General features: G+C 38.6%; 1 long non-coding RNA gene across 3 annotated transcripts in view; it reads right to left on the reverse strand.

The window, feature by feature from the left end:
• The window catches only part of LOC120515112, a 37,420-nt gene that overhangs the window by 16,514 nt on the left and 5,056 nt on the right, over positions 1-15,850 (reverse strand). For all 3 annotated transcript variants that reach the window (XR_005630593.1, XR_005630592.1, XR_005630591.1), the window contains exon 2: positions 2,616-2,690. This is a non-coding gene — a long non-coding RNA (uncharacterized LOC120515112). The remainder of the gene's footprint in view (positions 1-2,615; positions 2,691-15,850) is intronic.

The raw sequence follows: 15,850 nt of genomic DNA on the forward strand, positions 1-15,850 counted from the left end.
TGTTCTATATAGAAAGCACTCTACAAAGTAAAGGCTGATGGGCACATCTCAATCCCACTAACAACTGTCATTACAGAACTTTACCCAAACTCCTTCCCAAAGCCCAGTTTTAACTTTGCAAAAAGGTTTGCACCAATATAAGAAATATAATGGAAAAGTGTGACACAGCGGTGCAGTGTCTCACACTGTGGTACCTGCATGGAGTTTGATTCCTGCCAAAGACCAGAAAGTTAACCTGATTGGTCCTATGTTAATAAACCCTGCAATGGACTGACACCCTGTCCAGTGTTGCTTTCATCTTTATATCTAGTGCAATCAGGACAAACACCAGGGGCCTCATGTATAAACGGTGCGTACGCACAGAAATGTTGCGTAAGAACTTTTCCACGTTCAAATTGCGATGTATAAAACCTACACTTGGCGTAAAGCCACGCACTTTTCCATGGTACCTCATGTCTTGTCGTACGCAAGTTCTCCGCTCAGTTTTGCAAACTCGCGGCACCCAGCGTCAAAGCAATGGTACTGTTCTTGTGTGATTACTCATTATTTTCATGACGCGGCTTTATAAATACACAGAAACTAACCGCATATTGTTTATTAGTGTAACGCATCTGATTGTAATTAACTTGTAACAATATAATGGTCAGGGAACAGCCATAGTATTCCAAATACCATAACTGCTTTAGCGTTGTTACTCTCACTTCTCCTTCTTCTTCTTCTTCTTCTTCTTTCAGCTCCTCCCGTTAGGAGTTTCCACAGCGGATCATCTTTTTCCATATTACTCTCACTGCACGACTCGGAGTATTTATATCACTGTATCTGAGTGTGAATCACAGCAGCAGCTGATCGGAAAGAGAATTATCGGTATACAGCTTTAAGGACACGCTGTCTCAGCCACTGCAAAACGTTTTAAAGCCTTTCCTGTACAGACCTCGCGGTTCAGAAACAGTTTAATCCCAAGAACTTTAAATGCACTCAATCAATTGCTCCTTGTAGAACGGTTTGTACTTATAAGTACAATCACCCACTGTAAACTTGCACTACAGTTATAATATCTCACAACCTGGGCCACTTTATAAAGCGTATTTACATATGATTACGATATCATTTTAAGGTGAAATGCAGCAAAATATGTTTGTTAAATTATACACATAAAACTTTAACTTCATTTAAATAATCTATATTCTTCACTGGGAGTGTCGTGAAGGATAGAATAATTAAACATGTACTACGAAGATATTTCAATGTTCTTTAAGCGTTTTGAAGAATCGGTAGCTAAGCTTACAGATGGCTTAACGTCTATTACAGAGCTGATTGTATGGCGATCGGTTACTTGGGAAAGAAAAGCAAGGACTCTTGGGGCCATGCCAATATATATTGAATATAAAACAGAAAGAAAATAACAACACAGCTAAAACGCAGCGACAAATTTCGACAAAAGATAAATGCTTGTCATGAGCAGAGGCTCATGAAACACATGTTTAATAATGTGCTTTAGCTCTATCATCATGAAAATGACATCACGTATACATCTCAGTATTTTAGTTATTCAGAGAGCTGTAATATCACAAATGTAATGGACTCTGTGTCCAGTTGGAGGAAGAGAGCCAGTTTAAGAAGCAAGTAGTGATTCACACACATAGATCACATACGAGTAGAAGATCAAATACAAAACAAAGCATTTAACGTGCTACTTTAATTATGATGTGATTTGAGAAACTGGTTAATTAAACGATTTTAAGATGAAGTTTATAATGTTCTACTAAATGACAAAATAAACTACGTGATTAAAGTGGAAATGTCGAGATTGAAGTTGACATTTCGTGCTTTTTCCCCACCATGTGCCTTTTTTCTCTGTACCCTAATAAACTTTCATATGACACTCAGACAGTGGGCTTACAACTCTTCTTTTCACGGCAACTTTGATATGTGACTTCTTTTTTATTTCCGGCACTGTGCGATTTTGTGAATGTGAGCTTTCAAGTTTCTCCAACACGCTATGTCACTCGATCAACTTCCTTTTGTTGATTATACCACGGTTTATTTGAACAAATAGTATGTTTTTCCTTTGCCTCCACTTGGTATTCGCTGAAATTCTTATATTTTCCCCGTGCTTTTCCCATTGTCTTTTCACAGAAGCCTGCACTTAAGGGCGATTTATATTGATTTGCATATTCAAAGAGGCGTAATTCTGGGAGGATTTGGGGCGTTACATAATGCGCGTGCACAAGCGTTAGTTTTCACGCTGATTGGGATTTATGTAACGGAAGAACGTGGAAGTTGGAGTACGCACAGATTACTGCATCTGGATTTTTCTGTGCGTAAATACATTTCGGCTTTTGTGCTTACGCCATGTTATAGTGCGAGTTCTACGCACGGCGTTATACATGAGGCCCCAGTTCCCTACAGCTCTGCATTGGGCATGCTGATTGGAAAACAAATTGATGGAGGAATGGATGCTAGTTGTAGAGATATGTGTCATGCATCCATTTTCAATGCACTCTTTTTAAACTATCTCAACAGTCTTTTAACTAGTGGGTGTGCATTAGGGGCCAAGTAATTGCTGTTGGTTACAAGAAGGTGTCTGCTTTAGGCCTATTAATGGGATCACAAACCTCACTCCAAGCAGTAGGAAGGGGTCCAGTCAGTAGTTCCTGTAAGCCTCACTAGTGGAGCATTGGTGACGTAACCTGGAGAAGAAAAGTAAAAAGAGAATTTAAAGTAAAAAACTGTTTTTGACAGAGGAATTTGTATAATAGCTAGCCAAACAAATTATGAAAATCCCAAATAAAAAAAGAGCCCAAATTTGGAGGCAGGATTTGTTTTTGTTTTGTTTGGTTTACATTTATCCCTTGCTGTTTTCATCCTGATGTGTATATATACTAGCCACACACATATAAAAAAAATTCAAGAATATATACATACACATACAGTCATATGAAAAAGTTTGGGAAACCCTTTTAGCCTGCATAATAATTTACTCTACTTTCAACAAAAAAGATAAAAGTGGTATGTCTTTCCTTTTCTAGGAACATCTGAGTACTGGGGCGTTTTACGAACAAAGATTTTTAGTGAAGCAGTATTTAGGTTTATGAAATTAAATCAAATGTGAAAAACTGGCTGTGCAAACGTTGGGTTCCCTTGTAATTTTGATGATTTGAATGCATGTGACTGCTCAATACTGATTACTTGCAACACCAAATTGGTTGGATTAGCTCATTAAGCCTTGAACTTCATAGACAGGTGTGTCCAATCATGAGAAAAGGTATTTCAGGTGGTCAATTGCAAGTTGTGCTTCCCTTTGACTATCCTCTGAGGAGTGACAGCATGGGATCCACAAAGCAACTCTCAAAAGATCTGAAAACAAAGACTGTTCAGTATCATGGTTCAAGGAAAGGCTACAAAAAGCTATTTCAGAGGTTTAAACCGTCAGTTTCAACTGTAAGGAGTGTAATCGGGAAATGGAAGGCCACAGGCACAGTGGCTGTTAAACCCAGCAGGTCTGGCAGGCCAAGAAAAATACAGGAGCGGCATATGCGCAGGATTGTGAGAATGGTTAGAGACAATCCACAGATCACCTCCAAAAACCTGCAAGAACATCTTGCTGCAGATGGTGTATCTGTACATCGTTCTACAATTCAGCGCAATTTGCACAAAGAACATCTGTATGGCAGATGTTCTCACGCCACAAACAGAGTCGCTTGTTGTATGCAAATGCTCATTTAGACAAGCCAGATTCATTTTGGAACAAAGTGCTTTGGACTGATGAGACAAAAATGGAGTTATTTGGTCATAACAACAGCATTCCAAGAAAAACACCTGCTACCTACTGTCAAATTATGGAGGTTCCATCATGCTGTGTGGCTAGTTCAGGGACTGGGGCCCTTGTTAAAGTCGAGGGTCGGATGAATTCAACCCAATATCAACAAATTCTTCAGGATAATGTTCAAGCATCAGTCACAAAGTTGAAGTTATGCAGGGGTTGGATATTCCAACAAGACAATGGCCCAAAACACAGTTCGAAATCTACAAAGGCATTCATGCAGAGGGAGAACAACAATGTTCTGGAATGGCTGTCACAGTCCCCTGACTTGAATATCATCGAAAATCTATGGGATGATTTGAAGCAGGCTGTCCATGCTCGGCAGCCATCAAATTTAACTGAACTGGAGAGATTTTGTATGGAAGGATGGTCAAAAATACCTCCATCCAGAATCCAGACACTCATCAAAGGTTATAAGATGCATCTAGAGGCTGTTATATTTGAAAAAGGACGCTCAACTGAGTATTGATATAATATCTCTGTCAAGGTGCCCAAATTTATGCACCTGTCTAATTATGTTATGATACATATTGCATATTTTCTGTTAATCCAATAAACTTAATGTCACTGCTGAAATACTACTGTTTCCATAAGGCATGTCATATATTAAAATGAAGTTGCTACTTTCAAAGCTCAACCAATGATAAACAAAATCCAAAGAATTAAGAGCGGTTCCCAGACTTTTTCATATATATATATATATATATATATATATATATATATATATATATATATATATATATGTTTACCTGTGTCACTTAGTTGGCTCCGGTGCCACTCTAACACAGATGCCAATGCCTGCCTGATTAACAGTTCTTTTTTCTGTCTATTCTGTGCTATTTGGAGCACATCAAAGGAAAACAGGTCTTATGAGGACAAACACTGGGCATATTATTCTCTCCATTTTGAAACATCTATAGCACAGGCCTGGAAAATAAAGGGATAAATATAACACACAGTCTGGCTTATGTGTGCGACTCGAAGTGTTTACACCAATCTGTCCGCCAAATGCTCAAGTGTACTGTATTCCACACAGCTCCTAATTTAGGAAAAGGAGCAGCAAGTTCCGGCAATGACATGAAAGCTATGTCTTCACTAAACGCTGGCATCTGTGGTCATAAACACAGTGACTCAGAAAAGGCCAGACAGACCTAGGTGGGAGGAACATGCTGAAGTCTAATGATAGTGCAGGATACTAAGCTTCGGTACATATTAACACCCTTGGGGACAACACCGCTGCCTCCAAGCGATTCATCTGCTTTGTTTTGTTTAACCTACATGCATATTTTTCATTTTCAACACCTAATATTTCACCTGGGGGGGTCTCTTTGGAGATAGCTATTGCAGTTTGGACACTAGGACATCAAACACAGCAGGTGCCAAATTCTTGTTCAATGCACTCAGCTATTTAGTTTGCTCAGTTTGCTCTTCAGCTCCAGTCTAAAGTCACGTAATTCATATTTGATCACCATTTGAAAAGTTAATGCACAGTAATCATAATGGAGTATGTAATCTGAATTTATACCTGCATTTTTATCACTCTTTAATTTAATATTATTTTTTTATCAGTATGCTGCTGCTGGAGTATGTGAATTAATAAAGTATCTATCTATCTATCTGTCTGTCTATCTGTGACCATAAAGTTGTGTAAAGAAGCAGGTGTGCAGTGTACTGAAGATTTGTTTGTTTGTCCACTATACTCAAAATTACCACTAGATAGTCTAGCCTTTAAAATACAATAGCTGCAAAGGGTAAACTCAGTACACCAGTACACCAAGAATGCCATGACATTTCATCTCTCATATGAACCACTACATGAGTCCAGATGATTGGTCTTTGCAAGGCCAGTCGACCAGATCCATGTAAGAAATGCAGGCTGTTTGGAAGCGATTATGAAATAAAGTTTCCCCAAGGTCCAGAAAAATAAAAGTAAGGGAGCTGTTATAAATCCTGTAATAGATTAGCACAATGCCTATGTCAGCACTTTGCAACAATTATTGAGGTACAGTGTCCTCTCTGAATCCTCATTTAATATCTTGGGCTATTGAGTAATGATTAAAAGAGGTGAGATTTCATACATGGCATCTCTAATGAGATCTTCAACTGCTCTCCTGTAATCATTGATTTCATGCAACCTGGATTCAAGCATGGGTAGCCTGACTGTAATGGGATAAGTTGAGATCATCTTCAGAAAAGAAACTCAGTTAGGGCTGATGACCACTGGATTATCACTTGGAGACAATGTGAACAATGGTGAAATCTGGACAACATTCTCAAATAGTAATATGCTGGAATATGTGCTGTTATGGTACGGGATGCATTATAATCAACTCTACTCTTTGGTAAGATCAGTTTGATATTCTGATGCCATTATGTGGATATTCAATCACCCAACATACTAACTTTTGTGGCAGGCTTGCCATGGGCCGTTTACAGTAAGAGAATGCCCAAAGCAAGAAATGTTTATGAAAAATTTGCACTCTTCCCTGGCCAGTAATGTCTTCAAAGATTTAGTGGCCTAAGAGATCACACGAAAACATCTGGTGAAGACTCATCATACAATGTAACATTAAAACTGCTTTACTTACTCAGAAGACCTGGGGTTGCCATTTATATTATGCCACTCATAAGTGACTCCTGCATTAAACTATAAAACCTCAAATGTAGCCACTAAAAACACCAAGCATGGGTTTTATCTGCTAATCATGAACCCCATGTAGGCCCAAACTGGACAAAAATTGTTCTCTCTCTCTCTCATTTGGAATTACCCGTTGCTCATACATTTCTTGTTTTTTTAATGCCAGTTGTGTAAAATGGAGCACGGATTATGCAACTAATTTTCAAAGGATTATTCTGCTCTGTAGAATTTCAACTTCCTAGCCCAGCAAACAAGCTTCTGACATAAACATTTAAGCTGGTTCCATTAACTGTAATACTCCATGTGTGGCCTGCTGCCTCCAGAGTGAAGGTTTGTTGTGGGCTTCCTTTCGGTGTTTGTTTCTTTTTCCTTTTATGTTCTGTTTCAGATCAATTTCTGTTGTTTTAGAACTGCTAATTTGTGAATTTTAGTTCTTCTTGTTCATTTATTTTCCTTTGTGTCTTGGAAATTGTATTATTGTCTTCAATGGTGGTGTAGGCGAAATCCTTAATTTGGAAACAGGCTTCAGGTGCTTTAATCCCCTATCACACCACATGACTTAATTAGATTTTCAGTTCTGGTCTTCTAATCTTCGTGAGTCCTAGACAGTCATCAGACATTCCTAGTCACAGAGCTTCACAACTAGCCACTACAAAATCCTGTCATAGGGGTGAGCTCTTGTGTGTGTGACAGTCCATAAACATTTTGTCTTCAGCCAGAAATTCACTGCAAACAATGCCCACAGATAGAGAAGAGCCCATTTAAAATTAAAAGTTTCTATGTACCTTGAAGAAACGACACCAGTTATTTCGTACCCTGCCTGCCCAGTTAGACAATTGGAACTAAACCAGTAAGAGACTAGTTAGCACTTAATATAAAACACAGCGTTAAAGAAACCGCCGAGTGTCAAATGGGACACATGCAAATGTTTAATAAAATCTCATAGTAAGTTAGTACATTTAATATGTGAAAATTAATTGTAACTGAACAATAATAAATATATTCCCTGTGACCCTGCATGGGATAAGGTGGGTTTGAAAAATGGATGGATGGATCATATATAAATAATACGGTAACATAGTGGCTAGCACTACCACCTCACTGTTTCAGTATCCTGAATTCAAAATCTAAAACTGTCTTGTTGCCTGTGTTGTGTTTGCACGTTGTCCTTGTGTGTGTGTGTGTGTGTGTGTGTGTTTTTAAGGCAAACTATGTGATGGATTAACTGCTAATTTTACACTGGCCTGGAGTCTGTCTGTGACCTGGCATTGTATTACACAAGTGCCCCCCCTAGGTTGGCTCCTCTAAAGTACATGATGCAAGTCTGGATGAACGCTGTCCCTCGAGACCTTGAAGTGGACTAAGCTTTTTCAGCAATACTCCATAAACTTTGCTCATGAAGCTTAATTTTTAAACCTGGCAATGTGGACAGCTATAGTTTGGTGCTGACCATACCTTCCACACATGTGTTAAAGCAGCAGGTTTGGAAAGGGACATGTCGCCAAGGACGCTCAGTGTTCTATCTTGTTTTAGGCCTTTATAAGAAGACACCATTTGGTAGGAGGATTATTTCCACTGGTATGCAAGAGTTTAAGATCAAGGTCAAAAATTACAGCCTGCACCAATAACCTGCCTTGACTGGTACAATGCACTGCTGAGTATGTTACTTGAGGGTAAAACCGAAAATAAATGACATATTTTTGAGATGAACAGTACCTTACAGTGTAGGAATAACTCCTTGTGTGTTTTTTTTTTTTTTCTCTGCTACACAGAAATGGAAATGATCACGGCGGAAGAGTAATTAAAACTGGCTGACATTTATACGGAACAGCTTCTCCAGTGTAGCGTCCCTGCTTTTGCTCAGTGCAGCTGTATTCACATAAGAGTCTCTGGCACATTTATTGGCAGGGGTTCAGCCACATTCTTGCCATTCCACCAACTCAACACCCATTGCATGGCAGCACAGACTGTTTAAATACTTTTTAATTTAGATCTGAAAGGCATCCAGAACACTGTTTAAAGAGCCCAGCCTACTAGATGAGGACAGAAGGAAATCTAACAGTAAATCACCAATTAGCTTAGCACATACAGTATTGGGATTTGGGGAGAGGGCTGGAGAACCATGACAAAACTTGCATGAACCCAGGAAGCAAATGCAAACTCCATCTGGACGACTGACTAGGCTGCGAATCAAATCCGTATCCCTAGTGCACTCTCCTTGTTATGAATGAAAGTCAGTTCATCCAAGTACGAAGTGCAAGGTCTACCTAGATAAACTTGAGAGCCACTACAAAAATCAATTAGATAGGAAAGTTGCTTTTTTCTGATAAACTGATGCATCTGCAAAAACATCCTGTAAGCAAAACATACTGACAGCAAGATTAGAAGGATTTTATCGAATTTTGCAGCTCCAGCATGCACATTTTCTGCTCTAGGTTCAATGTGAAAGATACCACACAGATTATTGAGGTAGGTCACAATTGCTGTGCTGGCATAAAGACAGGGGATTTCTTTAATAACCAGTTTTACCTTGGCAACCACCTGTTTTAAAACTCATGAATACTCAGGATAACAATCTCATGAAATGATTGAAATTTACCAACAGAAGGCAGCTAAGGCGAACACAGCTCTCACAAGCCTGGAGCTGAAAACCAGCTGAGATAATTGGAGTTCTTGAGTATGGAAATAAATAATCAGTGTTTAAAAAGTAACTAAGGATGATTATTGTATACAGTGATTACTATTGTAAAGTCATTGAACAAGGATTTACAATATTACATTTGAAGGCCCCTGTGCCTCCATCCAGGAGGTCCAAACCAATTGTCTCCTTTCGATGTGGAGGAACAGCAGCTCCAATCTGAGCTCCCCTTGAATGTCTGTCTGTCTCACCCCATAACCCCCCTCCCCCACCAAGGCTGAGCCCAGGCACCCTGCGAAGAAAACTCAATTCTGCTGCCTGTCAGAAATCTAGTTCTTTCAGTCACTATACACACCTAGTGATGACAGGGCAGGGTAGGAATGTTGATTGACCGGTAAATGTAAGAGCTTTGCTTTTCAACTCAGCTCTCTCTTCACCACAAATGACCAGCAACAGATGCTACTCTGATCCCCCTGTAGATCTCTCACTTCTGTCGCTCCCTTCTTTCCTCACTCATGAACAAGATCTTGAGACACTTAAACTTCTACGCTTGAAGCAGCACCTAATTCCCAACACAGAGAGGGCACACCATCCTTTTTGGGCTGAGATCATTGACAATGAACTTGTAGGTGCTGATCCATATTCCAGGTGCTGATCCATATTCCAGCTGCTTCACACTTGGCTTCAAACTGCCCTAGTGTATGTGTGAGGTCTGTGGTAGAAATCAACATCGTAATTAAAGAAAGAAATTTATCCTCTACAAAAACACAGGACAAATCAGTAATCAGGCAGGAGAAAAGCTGTTCCTTGTATTTTCTAATTACTCCTCAGCAAAATGTCTTGGTGGGGGCATTCTTCAAAGGCAGTCTGTTACAGCTTGGTCAGAATGATCAGGGAAACAAAGAATTGAGGTTCATTTTATAAACTACTAAATTTACATACAGTTTTAATCAATGCATACATTTTACTCTGGTTGGTTCATTGGTTTACACCCAAAATAAAATAAAAGTCTATTATATTATATTCTGGTTCTTCTTATACCTTTGAGTTGAGCCATCACCCTTGAAATTTCTGTGCATATAATAACCATTCATTGTGATTGGTTACAGGACATCTGCTGACTTCTTATTCATCACCTAGTCATCTTTCAGTACATTTTTTTGTTCACTTGACCCCTGTCTGGCTTCCTGATATACCTAAACAGGTTTCTGACATGTACTAACCCTTTATACTATTTAATTAAGATAAATCCTTCTGTTACCCTAAAATTATTCTTCCACAGGTCACAGTGTGACCTTTTGATCTGCAAAAGGCAGAGATGTGATCCAGAGGTGACCAAACTGGACATCCCCCATTCCTTGGCTGCACCTAGAAATTCTGCCCATAAAAATGAATAACAGAATTGGTAACAAACTACAGCCCACCGAAAATGAGCCTGACTTACTGCAAACAATGCAAACCAAGCTTTTGCTCCAGTTGTGCAGGGGCTGAGTAGTCTGAAACAGCATGCCCAATACTCCTGAAGCACCCCTCACAGGATGCCCCGAGGGACATGTATGCCTTTTCCAAGTCCACAAAACACATGTACTTGTTATGGATGAAATATGACTAGCACAGAAGTCCAATAACAAAGCACCGCTCGGGATCACATCAGGTAGGCCATACCTTACAAACACTCTCTTACAGGTTTCACTGTTGTCGTCCAAGTGAGAGTAAAGTTCCCTTGTAGGAAAACCGAGTCCCCAGTGGGAGCAGGTATTAATGTTGCTATATTTTCATCTTCATTTCTTAGTAAATGCACAGAAACCCAACACTCTTTTCCAACAGTTTGAAGAAAAAACACAAAATACATACATAAAATAGATGTAGTAATATGTTTAAATACATTGCTTTAAAATGTACAAACTAATACTTGCACATTTTGGTTTAATATAATTAAAATAACCATTACATTGATAAAATTTCCATTAACCTAAAATAGAAAATACACCACAAAAACAGTACGTTTAAGGTAAAATTCAGAAACCCAAATCACACTTGCTACCAAGGTACTTACTAGATTTTACATTTTTCTCATTACGTGAGGTATTAATTAAGAATGATATACGCAAGATTTTATTCCATACGGTTTATTTTTGGTGAGGTGCACTGCCAGCTAACCATCTTGCACCCCTGTCTTAACCAAGCTGTGTAGCTTAATACCCTTGTCCTCTTATCTTCCATTAATGGACCAGCAGACAGCTCAGTTTTTCTCCTTCATTTCGTGCACTTTTGCATCCCACCCGTAGTGATTTCCTTCCGAGAATCTATCTTCCATGAATTCTCTTCATACAGTGCTGGAGAATAACTGATAAACGTACAGTATTTTCTTGAGTGACCTTTTATTTGCTTTACTGTATCGAATGACTTTCGCTTGTCCAAAGTACTAATCAGGACTCTCACTAATTAAACTTTCACTAAGATCATTTAATACGATTTTCTAACATCCTGTGTTATAATACCTAGAATTGAAGACATATTTGAATAGTTCAGCCCGACAAAACTTAATACTGCCCGTTTGACGTCCACATAATTATGTTTTACCCTCGAAACAAGCTCCTTTTTGTTCAATAAATGATTAACAATGTCTCTCTCAACCGGGTTTTTTATTTGTTTTTTTAACGTTTTGTCGTGATCCCGTCTAATTTAACACTGTCATGTATTTTCTAATGGTGTCAGTAATTATTCTATATTTAATTTTTGGAACCTAATGTTAGCCCGTCGCTCGTAAACAAACGGGAACGCGCTCTATGAATGCATAGGCGCAAGCATCTATTCGAATGCACTGAAACATAGTGGCGGCTCTTCATTGGTTATAAAGATTCAGCGTTCAAAAGACCATTGGATGTTTCTTCCGCGGCTGCGTCCTGCGGGATCAGCTGCTTCTGCAGCGCAGTCTCAAAATAAAAGTGCACTATAAATACAAAGGGGGAGAAACAGCATTACAGGAGAGGAAGACTATTTAACGAGTATTCATGCAGTTATTGCGTTATAATCTGAAGGATATTCTGAGTAAACAGGTTGCAACTAGCATGTCAGTTGGTTTGTGTGTAAGGCTGTGAACTCAACAAAACTCGTATGTGTTTTCGCTCAAGTAAACAAAAATTATACTTGCTCTAAACGGCTTATGGATTACGTTTATTTTTTCCATCGTGCTTAATTAATCAAACATAAAACAAGTTATGCTTTTAGAAGCATTTCTGCTTTATTAATTGCTTTTCACGTAATTCTTTACCGACACGACATTCACCAATAATATGCATGAACTATGGAGTCATAATTTTGGTGACCCAGTTTACACATTTTTTTATACGATTTATTGTTTGATAGCATACTTAAATATTGTGCATTGTTTTTATAACTTTTAGTGAAACCAGTTAAACACAATGTCTAAAAGATAATCTAGGAGAAGAGCAGACTGAGCAAGTATGGTGGAGGAATACACCACACAAGTCAAGCCCAGTTCAATGCAATTTCGTTTTTTTATAGCGCTTTTCATGAAGTGCAAACGCAGTGCACTGCAACAAGTTCTCAGGAAAAATAAAAACTTAACTTTAAAAATTACTATTTACATAATGACACTACACACGAAAACAAAGATTTGATTAAATACAGAGGAAAACAAAATAGCTTGAAATCAACATAAATGGACCCCAGCAATATAGTGTGTGTGTGTGTATATATATATATATATATATATATATAATACATACACGTATATATATAACTACATATATAAGTACAGTAGTTAGTGTTTTTGATCTAACTATAACAGTCTGAAATTATATTGCTTTGAAAAGTACTGTAATTGAATATCAGCATTTGACTGTAAAGTTCAGCTCCCATCCATTCATTCTGCCTATGATCAAACAAAGGGATTTTTTTTTTTATTAAATTCACATTGGACTGCATATTCCAGAAAACACTGGAGTATTTCCTTAGTTAGCCCTGGGCAGCACAAACACTGGGACTTGCATTCACTTCCTGCCACCTTGTGTCTAAATTAGTAGGCACTCCATCTTCTTCATATCTTGGTTATGTCAAGCCATTAACATACTAGGAGACATTGTTGATGACTTGGGAGCTCAATCCGTTACTGATGGTTCAGCACAAGTGCTTATTCCATCCTCTACTATATTTCTTGTAAATCCAGTTGAGGTTTGTCCTTACGATACAGTATATGGTGCTCTGTACCTTCTCTTCCCCCACCCTCTTTTTACTATCACTTCTTCCCTATCACCCCAGTTGAAATCTGTCTCTGCTCTCCATTGTGCTTTGTGTAAAGTAGCTTACAGGGTTTTACCACTGTTCTCAAAATGGAAACATGTCTTTTCTTCCTCTCCTGCATATTTATCCCGGTACACTATTTTTAAAAACATCCCACTCTCCTCCAAAAATCCTAATGCCCAATATACTCAATGTAAGTTTGTACATTTCCTATATTTTACTCATTGAAAGCATTGTATTATGGGTCTGCAATTTTTGCTCTGTAAACATCCCAGTATTTTTCTTTTCTAACACTACCCACATGACGCTTCCTAATGGTTCCTCATCTATGATCCTCTATTCTTGATCCTTTCTATAGTTTTAAATCCATCACCCTGTGTCTGTCTCAAGGATCCCACCACTCTCCCATCTCCCTTCTATACAGCAGAGGCTATTCTCTCTAGAGACCATTACAGCCATGCCGCTTCTGGCCTTTCAGTGGAAATCCCCAGAGTCTTTCATATGCCTAAGCTCTGGAAGTCCTCTCCCTGATCTGCGGACGAACAGGCCAATCAGTACCAGTGTTGGTAAGTACGTTTCTGTAGTTGATGTGTCAGTGGTTGAGTGGCCAGGTATTTGAGATATGGGGACTTTTTATCCACACTACCAGGCTTCTCTTAGCCATTCTATTTCTTGGCCTGGACTACAGTTGCAGCCTTCCCTCACAAACATTCTGTATTGTCCCTTAATTTTCCAATTATATTCACCAGTCCTTACAGGCTTGGATTTGGAAAGGTGTTGCTTTACCTTTTACCTTGTAATCAGTTTTCATTGTTTTGCTGTTCATATATTGTTTGAATCAATAAATATTTGATCACAAAAAAAATGAATTTGTTAATTTCAGTTGTTCTGATATTAATAAGTGCCTGCTGGCCGACTGTTTTCCCTCCAGGGTTTGTTCTGGCTTGTGCCTGATACTATCTATCAGGATTTGGACCATTACAACCACATTTACAAGAAGAGTCAGATTAGGAAGACTATTGGATAACTGGTTTGATGTTTGCCTGTAATTTTTCCACTGCTGCTGTGATAGCTTGTTTCATACACAGAACTGAGCTCACAGTGTCTTCATTTGGGTGCTAATCGTTCTATTTTTTTGTGTGAGTAACGTAACACTAGTATTAGTTTGGGTCAGGTTGTGTTGCTCCCTTTAACTCCTTTGTACAAATGTAGTTATTCATGTATATACTATTTTTGAAATTTTGAAAATTGTTTACATGCACAAATGACTACACAAAGACCTTAGAATTATGGGTATGTGAACACATTAAAACAAAAAAAATTGGAAAACATTTGCCTTCTTAGTCCTTAATTTCTGAAAGAAGCTGCATCAATCTGTTAATAGATACATAGGAGTATACAAAAATTGGGACTAAAAAGGGCCATTCAGTCCATTAGTTATGTCAGCTTCCTACATTTACCTTAAAGCTAAACAACAGACCACCTAAAATGCTAGCGGCCACTGTTCTTTAACCTTGGTGTCTTATTTGGTAATGTGTTCACTTCTCACTCTTATACCTGCTTAATCCAGTTATGTGTTGTGGGGGCAGCAATAGATGGAAGGCCCCATTGTGAAAGACTAGAGGGAGCACATGTGTGCCAGCCCAGACAGGAGATCAAGTGTTTTACAATCCAACACCACATCCCAATAGCATAGGAAGTAAGAGTACTAAGATTTAAGCCTGATCACATTACACAACTCCTTCAGCAGTTTACAGTCATAATCTTCCTTTACATAATTTTAGCAAGTCACAGGCAGATAGTGGTGGTGTACTCTCGTGAAGCCAGTCACAAAATATGACATGCCCAGTGACCCATTCCAACTAGTCCACGACTCTCCATGACAAAATCAAACAGGTTTTACCATTTTAAGAGTATTAAAATAAATACTTTTTATTATTTTGAAAAAAATCCTGTTATGAATCTAAACCAGTGATATTAAAATGTTCAGCTATTAAAAAAAATGTCTTATTCAGTGCTTCTCACACCTGATAACAGAATGATGGAAGACAAAGTTCACTCACACCAATTTCTTATACAACAGTCATTTCCTGCTTCCAAAGACAATGCTTACTTAACTGAATTGATCAACCCAAAAATATCAACTAGTAAGTTTTACTTTCAAAGAATTCTTATTGTTCTACTTTATTTAACTAAACTTACATAGTCCAGGTAAGCAGAGAGCTGAGGAGACTTCATGCCAGCAAAGCAGTAGTCCAGATGGAGTATCTCCACGACTGCTGAAGGCCTGAGCGCTGGAGCTGGGGAGTCCTTTACAGTGTGCCTTCAACCTGAGCCTGGAACAGGGGAGAGTCCCGAGGCTTTGGAAAACACCTTGCATTACCCCAGTCCCATGGGTTTCACATCTTAGTGAGCTGAATGACTTCCAGCCTGTCGCTCTGACGTCACATGTGATGAAGACCATAAAGCGGCTACTTTTTCACCA

The sequence above is a fragment of the Polypterus senegalus genome, chromosome 14 (assembly GCF_016835505.1).
Source record: "Polypterus senegalus isolate Bchr_013 chromosome 14, ASM1683550v1, whole genome shotgun sequence".
Taxonomy (NCBI): domain Eukaryota; kingdom Metazoa; phylum Chordata; class Cladistia; order Polypteriformes; family Polypteridae; genus Polypterus; species Polypterus senegalus.